Source organism: Rhinopithecus bieti, unplaced genomic scaffold, assembly GCF_001698545.2.
Source record: "Rhinopithecus bieti isolate Rb0 unplaced genomic scaffold, ASM169854v2 scaffold_17743, whole genome shotgun sequence".
NCBI lineage: Eukaryota > Metazoa > Chordata > Mammalia > Primates > Cercopithecidae > Rhinopithecus > Rhinopithecus bieti.
In genome coordinates, this window is record NW_016809230.1 from 985,447 (window position 1) to 1,000,585 (window position 15,139).

Genomic DNA, 15,139 nt, shown 5'->3' on the forward strand with positions numbered 1-15,139 from the left:
GTGAATACACGAAAAATAAGAAAGCAAAACAGCCTTATTACTGACATGGAGAGTGTGAGCTCTCTGGATAGAAGATCAAACCTGCCACAGCTTTCCCTTAAGCCAAAGCCTAATCCAAAGTGAAGCCTTAACTATCTTCAATTCTATGAAGGCTGAGAGGTAAGAAAGCTGTAAAGGAAAATTTTGAAGCTAGCAGAAGTTAGTTCGTGAGTTTTAAGGAAAAAAGCCATCTCCATAACATAAAAGTGCAAGGTAAAGAAGCAAGAGCTGATGGGGAAGCTGCAGCAAGTTATACAGAAGGTCTAGCTGAGATAATAGATGAAGGTGGCTACACTAAACAACATGATTTTAATGCAGACAAAACAGCTTTATATCTGAAAAAGATGCCTTCTTGGACTTTCATATCTTGAAAGAAGAAGTCAATGCCTGGCTTCAAAGCTTCAAAAACAGGCTGACTCTCTTGCTAGGGGCTAATGCAGCTGGTGACTTTAAGTTGAAGCCAATGCTCGTTTACCATTTTGAAAACCCTAGGGCCCTTCAGAATTATGCTAAATCCACTCTGCCTGAGCTCTATAAATGGAACAACAAAGCCTGGATGACAGCACATCTGTTAACCGCATGGTTTACTAAATATTTTAAGCCCACTGGTGAGATTTATTGCTCCCCACCTCAAAAAAAAAAAAAAAAAAAAGCAGATTTATTTCAAAATATTACTGCTCATTGACAATACACCTAGTCACCCTGGAGCTCTGATGGAGATGTACAAGATTAATGTTGTTTTCATGCCTGCTTGCACAACATGCATTTTGCAGGCCACGGATCGAGGAGTAATTTTGACTTTCAATTCTTATTAAAGAAATACATTCATAAGCCTGCCATAGATAGTGATTCCTCTGATGGATCTAAGTAAAGCAAATTGAAAACCTACTGGAAAGGAATCACTATTCCAGATGTCAGTAGGAACATTTGTGATTGGGGGAGAAAGTAAAAATATTAACAGTAGTAGAAGAAGAAGTTGGTTTCAACCTTCATGGATGGTTTGAGGTGTTCAAGCCTTTGGAAGAGAAAGTATAGATGTGGTGGTAATAGAAGGAGAACTGGAATTAGAAGTGGAGTCTGAAGGTGTGATTGTTGTAATTTCATGATAAAACATGAACAAATAAGGAATTGCTTCTTATGGATGAGCAAAGATAGTAGTTCCATCAGATGGAATCTACTCCCAGTGAAGGCTCTGTGAACATTGTTGAAATGACACAAAAAGATTTAGAATATTACATAAACTAGTTGATAAAGTACCAGCAGAGTTTGAGAGGATTAACTCCAAGATTGAAAGAAATTTTACTGTAAATAAAATGTTACCTAACAGCATCTCATTGCCCTAGAGAAATATTTCATTAAAGGAAAAGTCACTTGATGAGACAAACCTCATTGTCTTATCTTAAGAAATTGCCCCCAGCCACCTCAGTCTCCAGCAACCACACCCTAATCCATCAGCGACCATCAATATCCAGGGAAGACCCTCCACCAGCAAATAGATCATGACTTGTTGAAGGCTCAGATAATCATTAGTATTTTTTAGCAATAAAATATTTTTCATTAAGGTACATACATTGAATTTTAGACATAATGCAATTACATACTTAATAGAATATGGTGTAGCATACACATAACTTTTATATACATTGGAAAACCAAAAAACGTGTGGGACTCATTTTATTGCAGTGTTCACTTTATTGTGGTGGTCTAGAACCAATCCCACAATATCTCCAAGGATTTTCTTTATATCTCCTTCTTCTCATAAGCCTTCCCTGACCTGCCAAGGCACTTATATACACTTCTTATGTGTTCTTATATTATTCTTTACTTTACTTTGTCAATTACATTGTAAACATCTGATTATTTTTCTATATATCTCTCTGGACAATAAGTTCCATGAGGACAGGAGCTATGTCTTGTTCCTAATTTAGATCCAGGGTCTAATACATAGTGAAATGATCAACATATGTATGAAATAAATGAATAAATAAACAAATATTGCAGTGCTGATGATAAATGAAAAAGGGGTAGGAGGGATAATAGCACACCATAAATATTTCAGGAAGGGGCTGCTCAAACTCTTTCTTCTCCTATCTGGTACAATAAAGGTCACGTAGATTAAATTAACAAACATACTGGTTATTTATTGAATACTCAATTATGTATAGAATTATGAACATATTTCATGTCTTTTGTAGGTTAAAATGTTTTATTTAACAACATAGCCCTTTTTGGGCTGGGCACAGTGGCACACGCTTTTAATCCCAGCACTTTGGGAGCCTGAGAAGCGTGGACAACTTGAGACCAGGAGTTTGAGACCAGCCTGGCTAACATGGTGAAATCCCTTCTCTACTAAAAATTCAAAATTAGCTGGGCGTGGTGGTAGGTGCCTGTAATCCCAACTACTCAGGTGGCTGAAGCAGGAGAATCGCTTGAACCCAGGAGGGGGAGTTTGCAGTGAGGTGAGATCACGCCACTGCACTCCAGTCTGGGCAGCAGAGCAAGACTGTCTCAAAACAAAACAAAACAAAGCAAAACAAAACAAAACAAAACAAAACAAAACAATATAGTCCTTTTTATTTTATAAAATCTTAAACTTTGTTTTGAGAACCATGTTCATTATCTTCCTAATTTTCCTCATGGGTTTCTCAATATAGTTGTTTGAATTTTTCTATTAACCATTAAATGAAGGTATCTTGATAGTTTAAAATACAGAAAAAATTATTAGAATGCAAAGAACACGTGAAAAGAAAATGAAAAAGATTCAGAAATAAGGAAAAATTTAGAAATTGTGTAGTGCTGTGATACAGTTAAAAGGTTTAATGTCAAAATAAACAAAACTGGTATTAATACAGTTTTCTATTTTTCAGTACAATTATTTGAACAAGCATAATTAGAGTACATAAAAATAATTAGAAAATACAACGGTGAGGACTCTTCACATGTGGAGTAATTTAAGATAAAATCAACAAAGCAGACATGTGTAATGATATAAAAGTTATTGTTTAAACACCATGGAAGCCAATTAAATATTGTTAATAAAATTAGATTTAGAAATCACCACATTGATGTCTCTGAAATTTCTTCCAAGAAATGTACAAAGATAAAAAGAAGGACATAGATTCCCTGTTTGCTACACATGGATGTGTGTGTGTGTGTGTGTGCACGTGTGTGTTCATACAAAAAGCTTTTACTGTTTAGTTTCAAACTATCTACTCCCTAGTTTTTTCCTATCTGGAAAATATTTTTAGTAAATCACCCTTGCTTTCTCTAGACTTGAAATACTTGAAAACAAACATTCTATATAGCTTTTTGCTACTCAATTCTTTCTCTCTGGTTTCCACTCATTTTCGCCTCCTCTCTGAGAGCAACAGTGCTAAATGGGAGCAGATTATAAGTAAGTCAATAAAATGCACATAAACAGAATAGAAAAGTGCTTGCCAACTCTATGCATGTGATTAGCTAACTAAAGAGAGTTGGCAATCACTGGTTCAGACTCCAAAGTAGAAGGAAAAAAATTATGGATATGGAACAGCACTCAGAAGATCTACATTTTCTCACCATCTCATTTAAAGTTTTAGGATAAAATGGCAATGAAGAATAGTTGAAGGAAAAAAAATGTAGTATGGGGTGACATGACAATCAGTACGCAATACATCAGGAAGCTTGTCTCAGAGACTGGCTTTCATAAGGTTGAGGAAGACGTATATGATTGTAGATGGTTATGTGATCACCCAAAAATTCAAAACCCATGAAAACAGGCATGTATTACGTCTAACCAGGTATCCAAGGAATTTGTAGACAAGAGAAAACAGTACTGGTTTACCAAATTTAATCCTTTACTCTCTATTAGAGAACATTTTATGTATTAGAATGAATTTATGCAGATTAAGATGATTATTTTAAGTTCTAGGATACATGTGCACAACGTGCAGGTTTGTTACACATGTATACATGTGCCATGTGGGTGTGTTGCACCCTTTAACTCGTCATTTACATTAGGTATATCTCCTAATGCTATCCCTCCCTCCTTCCCCACCCCGGGACAGGCCCCAGCGTGTGATGTTCCCCACCCTGTGTCCAAGTGTTCTCATTGTTCAGTTCCCACCTATGAGTGAGAACATATGGTGGTTGGTTTTCTGTCCTCACGACAGTTTGCTCAGAATGATGGTTCTCAGCTTCATCCATGTCACTACAAAGGACATGAACTCATCCTTTTTATGGCTGCATAGTATTCCATGGTGTACATATGCCTCAATATCTTAATCCAGTCTATCATTGATGGGCATTTGTGTTAGTTCCAAGTCTTTCCTATTGTGAATAGTGCTGCAATAAACATACGTGTGCATGTGTCTTTATAGCAGAATGATTTATAATCCTTTGGGTATATACCCAGTAGTGGGATGGCTGGGTCATATGGTACATCTAGTTCTAGATCCTTGAGGAATTGCCATACTGTTTTCCATAATGGTTGAACTAGTTTACAATCCCACCAACAGTGTAAAAGTGTTCCTATTTCTCCACATCCTCTCCAACACCTGTTGTTTCCTGACTTTTTAATGATTGCCATTCTAACTGGTGTGAGATGGTATCTCATTGTGGTTTTGATTTGCATTTCTCTGATGGCGAGTGATGATGAGCATTTTTTCATGTGTCTGTTGGCTGTATGAATGTCTTCTTTTGAGAAATGTCTGTTCATATCCTTTGCCCACTTTTTGATGGGGTTGTTTGTTTTTTTCTTGTATATTTGTTTGAGTTCTTTGTAGATTCTGGATATTAGCCCTTTGTCAGATGAGTAGATTGCAAAAATTTTCTCCCATTCTGTAGGTTGCCTGTTCACTCTGATGGTAGTTTCTTTTGCTGTGCAGAAGCTCTTTAGTTTAATTAGATCCCATTTGTCAATTTTGGCTTTTGCTGCCGTTGCTTTTGGTGTTTTAGACATGAAGTCCTTGCCCATGCCTATGTCCTGAATGGTACTACCTAGATTTTCTTCTAGGGTTTTTATGGTATTAGGTCTAACATTTAAGTCTCTAATCCATCTTGAATTAATCTTCGTATAAGGAGTAAGGAAAGGATCCAGTTTCAGCTTTCTACTTATGGCTAGCCAATTTTCCCAGCACCATTTATTAAATAGGGAATCCTTTCCCCATTTCTTGTTTCTCTCAGGTTTGTCAAAGATCAGATGGCTGTAGATGTGTGGTATTATTTCTGAGGACTCTGTTCTGTTCCATTGGTCTATATCTCTGTTTTGGTACCAGTACCATGCTGTTTTGGTTACTGTAGCCTTGTAGTATAGTTTGAAGTCAGGTAGCATACTTCCTCCAGCTTTGTTCTTTTGACTTAGGATTGTATTGGCAATGAGGGCTCTTTTTTCATTCCATATGAACTTTAAAGTAGTTTTTTCCAGTTCTGTGAAGAAAATCATTGGTAGCTTGATGGGAATGGCACTGAATCCATAAATTACCTTGCGCAGTATGGCCATTTTCACTATATTGATTCTTATTATCCGTGAGCATGGAATGTTCTTCCATTTGTTTGTGTTCTCTTTTATTTTGTTGAGCAGTGGTTTGTAGTTCTCCTTGAAGAGGTCCTTCACATCCCTTGTAAGTTGGATTCCTAGGTGTTTTATTCTCTTTGAAGCAATTGTGAATGGGAATTCACTCATGATTTGGCTCTTTGTTTGTCTGTTATTGGTGTATAGGAATGCGTGTGATTTTTGCAAATTGATTTTGTATCCTGAGACTTTACTGAAGTTGCCTATCAGCTTAAGAAGATGTGGGGCTGAGATGATGGGGTTTTCTAAATATACAATCATGTCATCTGCAAACAGGGACAATTTGACTTCCTCTTTCAGAACAACAACATTTAAAAAACATTGAAATAAATTGTAATGATAAAAACAGGAGAAGAAACAAATGCAAACAATTAATTCATATGAGAAAAATGTCCTTTATTTCTTTCTGCTGCCTGATTGCCCTGGCCAGATATTCTAGCACTATGTTGAATAGGAGCGGTGAGAGAGGGCATTCCTGCCTTGTGCCAGTTTTCAGAGGGAATGCTTCCAGTTTTTGCCCATTCAGTATGATATTGGCTGTGGGTTTGTCATAAATAGCTCTTATTATTTTGAGATATGTTCCATAAATACCTGATTTATTGAGTTTTTAGCATGAAGGGCTGTTGAATTTTGTCAAAGGCCTTTTCTGCATCTATTGAGATAATCATGTGGTTTTTGTCTTTGGTTCTGTTTATATGATACATTATGTTTATTGATTTGCATATGTTGAACCAGCCTTGCATCCCAGGGATGAAGCCCACTTGAACATGGTCGATAAGCTTTTTGATGTGATGCTGGATTCAGTTTGCCAGTATTTTATTGAGGATTTTTGCATCAATGTTCATCAGGGATATTGGTCTAAAATTCTCTTTTTTTGTTGTTGTGTCTCTGCCAGGCTTTGGTATCAGGATGATGCTGACCTCATAAAATGAGTTAGGGAGGATTCCCTCTTTTTCTATTGATTGGAATAATTTCAGAAGGAATGGTATCAGCCTCTCCTTGTACCTCTGGTAGAATTCGGCTGTGAATCTGTCTGGTCCTGGCCTTTTTTTGATTGGTAGGCTATTAATTATTGTCTCAATTTCAGAGCCTATTGATCTATTCAGGAATTCAACTTCTTCCTGGTTTAGTCTTGGGAGGGTGTATGTGTCCAGGAATGTATCCATTTCTTCTAGATTTTCTAGTTTATTTGCATAGAGGTGTTTGTAGTATTCTCTGATGGTAGTCTGTACTTCTGTGGGATTGGTGGTGATAACCCCTTTATCATTTTCTAGCGTCAGAAATAAGTTCTTATGTTGCGTATACCTATAAGAAGGGAAAGTACAATAGGATGAAAATATTGGAGAAATGACTGTTTAGGGAGTCTTCAGAAAAGCCAAAAATGGGACTCTGGCAACAGAACAACATTTAAATAACATTGAAATAAACTGTAACGATAAAAACAGGAGAAGAAACAAATGAAAACAATTAATTCATATGAGAAAAATACCTGTAGCTTCTTCTCTTTCGATTATGAGGTTGCTTGAGGTTGGGGGAAGTGGTATTTCTCAGTGGCATATAAGTGAATTATCAGAATAACCTTAAGAACCAATAATTTGGCCATCTGTTCTACCTTCTTAGGATCTGGCTGTTTAATAAATAATCTTTCATGCACACAACCATATCCTAGAATGGTAATCCAAATGGCCAAATATTTCATCTCCTAGTGGGAATAAATGAACTATATGTATTTGGATGTGAGTGGCAATTTAAGCACTAACTTCCCGTTAATTATCTTTATATTCAGATTTATTTGTGTATTGTCAATAAAAGGCTTGTTCCAAATTTTGGAAATTCGTAAGTATGCTGGAAGAATGAAAACATGTCCGGAAACCTGTTACCTGAGGGACATCTGGAAACACCTATAACACTGATGTTAATAATAAAAGATAGCTTATTCCTCAACATAAGATGCTTTTGCTTCTGTAAGAAGCACCAGCAAGAAGATTAAGAAGATTCTGAGAATTTCTAGTTTTCTTTAGAAAATCTGTCATGACTTGGGTGAACCTTCAGATAAAATCTCTGTCTACCTCCTACTATAGTCTACGTTCTGAGTCATAGCCAGATTCCATGGTACCACGCCTTCATACCACCCAGGGCATATATTAATCTCTGCAATGGTCAAGTTGAATCCCTCAGTAATGAGTCTTGAGTTGGAGCAGGTATTGCACATCTTTCTCCCTGGATAAAGGAGTTGAAGGGATAACCATAGAGCTTTCTCCAAAGATAAACTTCTTACAGCATTTCCTCTTTCACTTTGCACTCGCAGTAATATAGTAATTGTGAAACTAGTTTTCACAATTTCCTTGATAAGGGAAATTTCACATTTCCTTGGTAAGTTCTATAGTTTGGTCTAACATTGTGCTTTGATAATCATCATCACTTTGATATTGGATTACATTTCAATGATGAGTCACTATAAGATAATTTGGCTGGGTATATAATTAATAGATTCAAAATAACAATCCTTGAAAACTATTAATATCCTTGAGTATATCCTTCAGAATTAAGTCCTGGAGAAGTTTGAAGAAACTGTTTTCTTTCCTTTTTGTCTAACGTCTAATCTTGTCATTAGGCATTTGCCACACTCCAGGGGCAGTGTAATTGTTAGTTTTTATTTATTTGTCTTTACATTTCTTATCCTGAAAACTTTTAAACTCATCTCCTTTTTAGTTCTTAAAACTAAATATTACATTCTTTGGAATGGATTATGCTTCCTTTCATTACTTTTACTTCTGGATAACTGAAATGATGAAATTGTATTTATCATTTTCTCCCTTACATTTGTTTTCTATTTGGAAAAGCTATTACTTAAATGTTAATATGCATGCTATAATTTTATTTTCTTATTTCTTTTCTATATTCCTTCTCTTTGTTTATTGGTTCCAATTTTTTGAATATTTCTTTAAATGCATCATCCCATGTTCTAACTTTTAAACTTTTGATCTTTTTTTAAAGTTTCCAAATATTTTTTTCTAAATTTTTTAAAGAATTTATATTATTATTCTCTCTCTACAGATGTCAACTTATTTGACGTTTTCTGTTATTTGCATTTCTTGCTTCCAAAAAATTTATTTTATATTTTTGTTTATTAGTTCTGATTATTGTCTTTTGCATTAAAGGCTTTCTCATTGATTTGATGACCTCTGACTGCTCATTCCTATTTAAGAGTGAAACATTTAACAATTTGATGGAAAATCCCATTAATGAGTGGAACTTACACTTTTCTGTTTTTCCCTGTAGGTTTACTGGGCATTTTGTTGCAAGGAATCCACTTTCATATCTGAAATGTTCAAAATCCTGACAGAGAGCCACAAGAGAGTATGATTTTAATGACTTGAAAGTCAACTTGAGAAATGGTCCTGAGAATCTCAGTCCTCAAGATGTAGATTTTTTTGCCCTTAATCTCCTCTTCTCAGCCCTCATTCTTAACTTTCCTATCTCCAAGTCTTGGGCATCTCCTAATCAATTTCTCCATATGGCATTCCTCTCATACCATGTCTGACTGTGTTAGGATAGAAGGGAAAATCTGTCTGCTCATTCCAAACACCCACTTTTCATTACTCATAATTTCTAAATCTCCCCAGGTTCTTCAGCCCTAAGAAGATTGCTTGTCATGATCTCCCTGCTATATAACGTAGAATCTTTCAGTTTTCTATGTTCTGCTAAATTAATTACTACTTCTTTATTTGCTTTACAACACGTAATCATTGTCTTTCATCAGCTGTTATTCTCTTTCCCACTCTTCTTGTCCTTGAATGAACATAATTTCTCCATCTAATCTGATGCTTGAATTTATTGGAAGGTAGGGGTGGAGCAGAGATCAATGTGTGTTCTTAATCCTCCATATTTAACAAGGTGAATTCACCCATATTAGTTTGTTAGGGCCGCCATAGGAAAATACCACAGTCTGAGTGAAATAAACAACAGATATTTATTTCCTCATAGTTCTGGAGGCAAGAAGTCAGAGATCAACATGTCCAGAGGATTAGTATCTTCTGAGGCCTCTTTCTTTGGTTTGCATATGGCTGTCTTCTCCTCCCTATGTCTTCACGTGGTCTTCGCTCTGTGTGTGTCTGTGTCCTAATCTTTTCTTTAAGGAGTTATATTGAAAATAGGTACAGTTATGTTGAAATAGAGCCTTCCTTAATAATCTTATTTTAACCTAATTACTGCTTTAAAAACCCCTACCTTCAAATACAGTCCATTCTGTAGTACTAGGTGCTAGGGCATCAGCATACAAATTTTGATGAACACAATTCAGCCCATAGCACCACCTATGGTGAAATTAAAAATGATTTAAACACTGAAGGCAAGGGATCTTAACAGGATATGTAAGACTTTTGTCAGCAGATACCAATACCACAGAAAGGGAATAGGAACATCTAGACAGGCATGTTGGACAAAGATTCAAAAGAGCATGGTCCAGCGGCACAGACCATCTGCAAGTAACTACTTCATGCGTGTATAAAGGACAACACTCGGATTTATTGAAAACCAAAAATTGGAGCCAGAGAGATCTGAGTGCAAATAGCCAAAAATCAATTCCATATGGAACAAACAGACAAAAAACATTACAGCAGCAATACAGGTAAATATAGAGCACCCCAGGATTTATTTTCAGGTTTATGAAACAAGGATCACTAACAGCACTGGAGAACAAAGTTAGAGTAGGAGAAAGACTGACTTGATTTTGTCACGGAGGATTTAATGTGTAGCTGCTTAAGTTTCCAACATTCAGTAATACTGAGTGTATAAAAAGAGTTTTTGGTGACAATGAGTTTAGGAGGTCATAAAGGAATGTTCTACCAATTATCCTAAATAGTTGATGTTATAAAACACTCTGTAATTAAGGTTGCACTGGTGGCACTCTAAATAGATATGTTGGGGGCAACATACTGGATCTTCTTAAGTATGCCATGCCACCATAATCATAACTTTTGTTAGAATATTTTTTCTCTCTTGGATTATCTCCAATTGATGAATCATATCATTGTTTATCCCAGGAAAACAAATGATCTATGTCTATGGTAAGTTATAATCTATTTCTATAGCAACACTTTTCTCTTATATGACTTCAAGCTATTAAAATAATACTTAGCCAATGCAGTCTAAACTGTAATCCAATTATTCTATTTTTATAAAATGATAAATAACACAGAATACATACCTTTTCTTGACTATCATTGACAATATTTTACCTCATGTTAGAAAAGAATATATTAAAGGATTATTAAAATGGATTAAAGTACTTAATGGTAGCATGGCATTTATGCCTGCATCAGAGTTAACAAGCAAATGTAGTGAAAGCGGCCAAAATAGGAGTTTCAATTACTTATGATGATTTTGGTTGTCTAGCTATGAATAAACCTGTGAAATTGCACAAGGTGCCTTAGGAGACCGTGGCCTGGCCTTCTATTAATCAGAAGAATGCCCAAGTCTAAATATTGACTGGTGATTGCTTTCCTCTCTGGGAGCATCTCAGGAGACTGGCACTATAAAAAAAGAAAACCAAGTTCACAAAAGCCAGGACTTGAAGTAAATATGAAATGAGAATGCAATCCTTTCTGAGAATCAAAAATCAATCCTTGCACTTAAAATGAAATATCTGTCTCCTATATAAGTAAAATGTCAAGACATATATTTAGCTTTTTCACATATTTGCCATTAATTACTTTTATGGGATATATATACTTTGAATTTTAGTTAGTAATTCTAATTTGAATATTAATTTTATTAATAGTAATTAAACTCTGCTTATGTAATTTCATGTATATATTATATGTGTTTCATAACTTTAAACTATACAAAAAATTTATATCATGAATTCTCTCATCAAATGGTATTCCAATGAATAAATATTTGAAGCGTGTAAGCTTTTTGATCCACATGAAAATACATGTAAATATGCTACAATTATAAACGCTTCCTCAAATTTATTTTAATTGGGAAGTTATAATGTAATGGGTTAAACAATAGACTTCAATAGCTGAATATACCTTTCATTTAACCCTTAATGTGATATTGAAAGTTTTGTTTTTTACTTTTTTATACCTTTTTTTTTCCTAAAGAAGATTACAGTTTCCCTTCCCTTGCTTATTGAATATTCATGAGTATTTGTGGAATAGAAAATATAATTTGCCATGCACTGTCAAACAAAATCTGCTAGTTATACATTATTGCTTTAAAGCTCCTACTGATATTGAACAAATTAACATATGTAGATAGATATTCTTTTATCAGAAAGTGAATGAAAGCAAGACATTTAAAATGAGACTTTGAATTCAAAATAGTTTTGGGCTCCTGGAAAAGCCTGAGAAAATTCACCTGAAAAGGGCTCTTAAACCACAAGCAAAGACTCTGTAGCTCAAAGGAGAGTGAGGAACTTCACCCCATTCATTCTCAGATGCAAAACACAATTACAAAACTTGTCTTCTGTGGTATGACTCTTCTTTCATGACAATACGATGGAATTAAAAAATAATGATTCTAAAAGTGTAGAGAGCAGATAGTTAACTAAAAATCCTGAAGTTTGGGCTCTACCCTAAACATATGAAATTGACATAAAGAGTGTGTTGGGAAAGAGTGGGAGAGGCGGCAAATTCAATATATTTAACTAGGTACCTCTGAGACACACCAACGTTTGAAAACCATTGTTTAGACATATGGGTCTTTACTCTCTCATTTTCCATAATTTTATATCCAGATATTACCCTAAAATGTGTCATCACTTACTACCTTCCAGAGTGCTGTTACTTTGCCTACTGTGCAGTTGATATTTACTGTTCGTACCTCATACACTTAAGCCTAACATTACAGTTTCCTCAAATTAACACTGATCTGTCTTCTAAAACGCATAAACTAGAGAACCTTCCCCCAATTCGGGTTCACTTTCTAGTCTCTTAAAATAATATTTTCTGTCCAAGGCATAACCCTAGGGGGTATGCCTTTTATAATTCAGGGGCAATTCAGACCAGGAGGAATGAGAAATGAGTTTATTTTAAAACATCAGACCATAAATTTTAGGTCTCTCAGGACACCATGGTCTATTTTAAGTTCTACTACATAATCTTAATATTTACTCTGCTAACTATAGTTCCATCTTAATTCATAGGTGACCCTGAATTTCTCTTATGTTTAAAGAACACCTCTCAAAGAAAAATAGGAATTTCTCAGTAGAAATTTGTAGAATTTAATAAGTTTTATAAGACAAAGAGATTGATAAAATAAGGCTAATTATATACCTAGCTCATACCTTAAGGGTTAAAATAAATTAATATAAACTTAATACCTAGGTAGGCATTGTACATTTTATGTCTCCAACAGGTTCTTTTTTACAGAAATTCTCAGAGGTTTTAATATGTTAATGTACATTGTGACTATTCACGTGGAGTGTAGAGTGTGTACTTAAGTAGATTATTTTCCATGTGTACTTGAGTAGATTGAGGAATTTGGACTACTATTCCAGGAAACACAGTCTAGAAAAGACTCTCCAAGATTCTCGGTGCTGCATAGATGTTAGGGACTCCAGAGAGTACAGAAAACACCTTGTGAAACAAAAGCTAAAATAATCAACTTCAAGTAAATGAGAAATGCTGTATGCTTGTCTCTTGTCCTGATTTCACTTATCATCAGTGGACATCCCAAACCTTAATTGTTGTAATGTATGTGGGGTGGTCAAATAGCATTTAGACAATAGCAGTTTGGAAAATCTCTTTTCAATATTTCTTGAACTCTGTATTCCAGTGTTAAATTTTCCATGAAACAAAGAGAACTCTGTCAGCCCTATCATTGTCTAATGAAAATTCCTAATCCATATCAAATTCTTTTGTTCTCCACATTTGCAGTAATCTGATGGTTGCCGGTTTAATACATCTGAAATGCAATGCGGAAAATATATATTGGTTCGGTTTGTCAAATTTCTGATCCTCTTTTTCAGGGCACTTTTTCAGTGACTTGTCTTGGCAAACGATACGTGAGCAGAAGTTCTATGTCACTTCTGGACAGAGATTTCAAGAAATGGTGCATAGGGTGTCATGTCCCCTTCCTCGGGTGGTAGACGAACAACTCTCCAGACAGTGTAGGATCTGCAGGTCTGTTTCTCTGCATAAGGATAATAGATATGCCTTTATTGGCTCAGCCACTGAAATTAGGGGCTTGCTTTTTACATCAGCATGACAGACCCTATCCTGAGTCATACATTTTGATATCAGAAAAGAAAAAAAAAGATGTCCTTAGAAGTTGCTAAAAGTTTTGTTTTCCTATCATTGTGTCATCTATCCATTAGGTAAAGTGACAACATCAACTTTCTTAACTTCCAAGCTAAGAATTTTAATGCTGAAGTTAACTAAAATTCCAGCAAGTAATAGAAACCTGAGCAGTCAAACATCAGGCACTCCTGACATTTAAGTAAAACATATTTGTTAGGTAATGTATTCCATTTTTGGATTACATATGGCCATTTAAAAACTATATATTCATTCAACATATGTTATTTTGTGCTTTCTACCAGCAGTTGTCTTGGGAGGTGCTCTATAATGGTGAATCACCTAGAAGTTTTCAAGAATTTTGTTCTCGAGACCCGTTTATGCTCAAACATTGTTGAGTGCCCCAAAAAGTTTTATATGTGAGTTATTATCACAAATATATATTCAAAATTAAAACTTAGAATATTTAAACATGTATTTTGCAAAAATTATAGAGTCACATGTTGTTGTAAGAAATAATACAGAAAGATCCATATACTCTTTCTCTATTTTTCTCCATTGGTAATGACTTGTAAAACTCTAGTGCAATATCACACTCAGAGTATGGACACTAATACAGTCAAGATACAGAATATTTCCATCAGCACCAAGACACTCATGTGGCTCTTTCATAACCATGCCCAGTTCCCACAATCCCCATCCTTTCCTTAATCCTTGAGAATCATTAATCCACTCTATTTCTGTGATTTTGACACATCAAGAATGTTATATGAATAGAAGTTATGCAATATGCAAACCTTTGAGCTTGTTTTTCTTCAGTAAGCATAATTCTATGAAGATTCACCCAGATTGTGGTATGTATCACATTCTATATGTTGTTTATGTTTGTTTGTGTGTTCATTGTTACTGCTAAGTGGTATGTATGTGCCACAGTGTGTTTAACCATTCACCCACTGGAGGTCATCTAATCTCATATTTTTTAATTTGCATTTTCCTAACAGCTAAGATGTTTAATATATTTTTGTGTGCTTATTTTCCATCCATATTTTCTCTTTAGTGAAATATATATATCTTTGTCATTTTTCCATTTTAAATTGAATTGTTTTACTGCTGATGAGTTTTGAGAGTTGGTTATATATTTCAGATATAATCCTCTGTCAGATATATATGGTTTGATATATTTTCTCTAAGTCTGTACCTTGTGTTATCTTCCTTTTAATGAGGTATTTTGAGGAATAAAGTTTTAATTTCGATAAGATTGAGTGTTTCATTTTGTTCTAGCTTTTTTTTTTTTTTTTTTTTT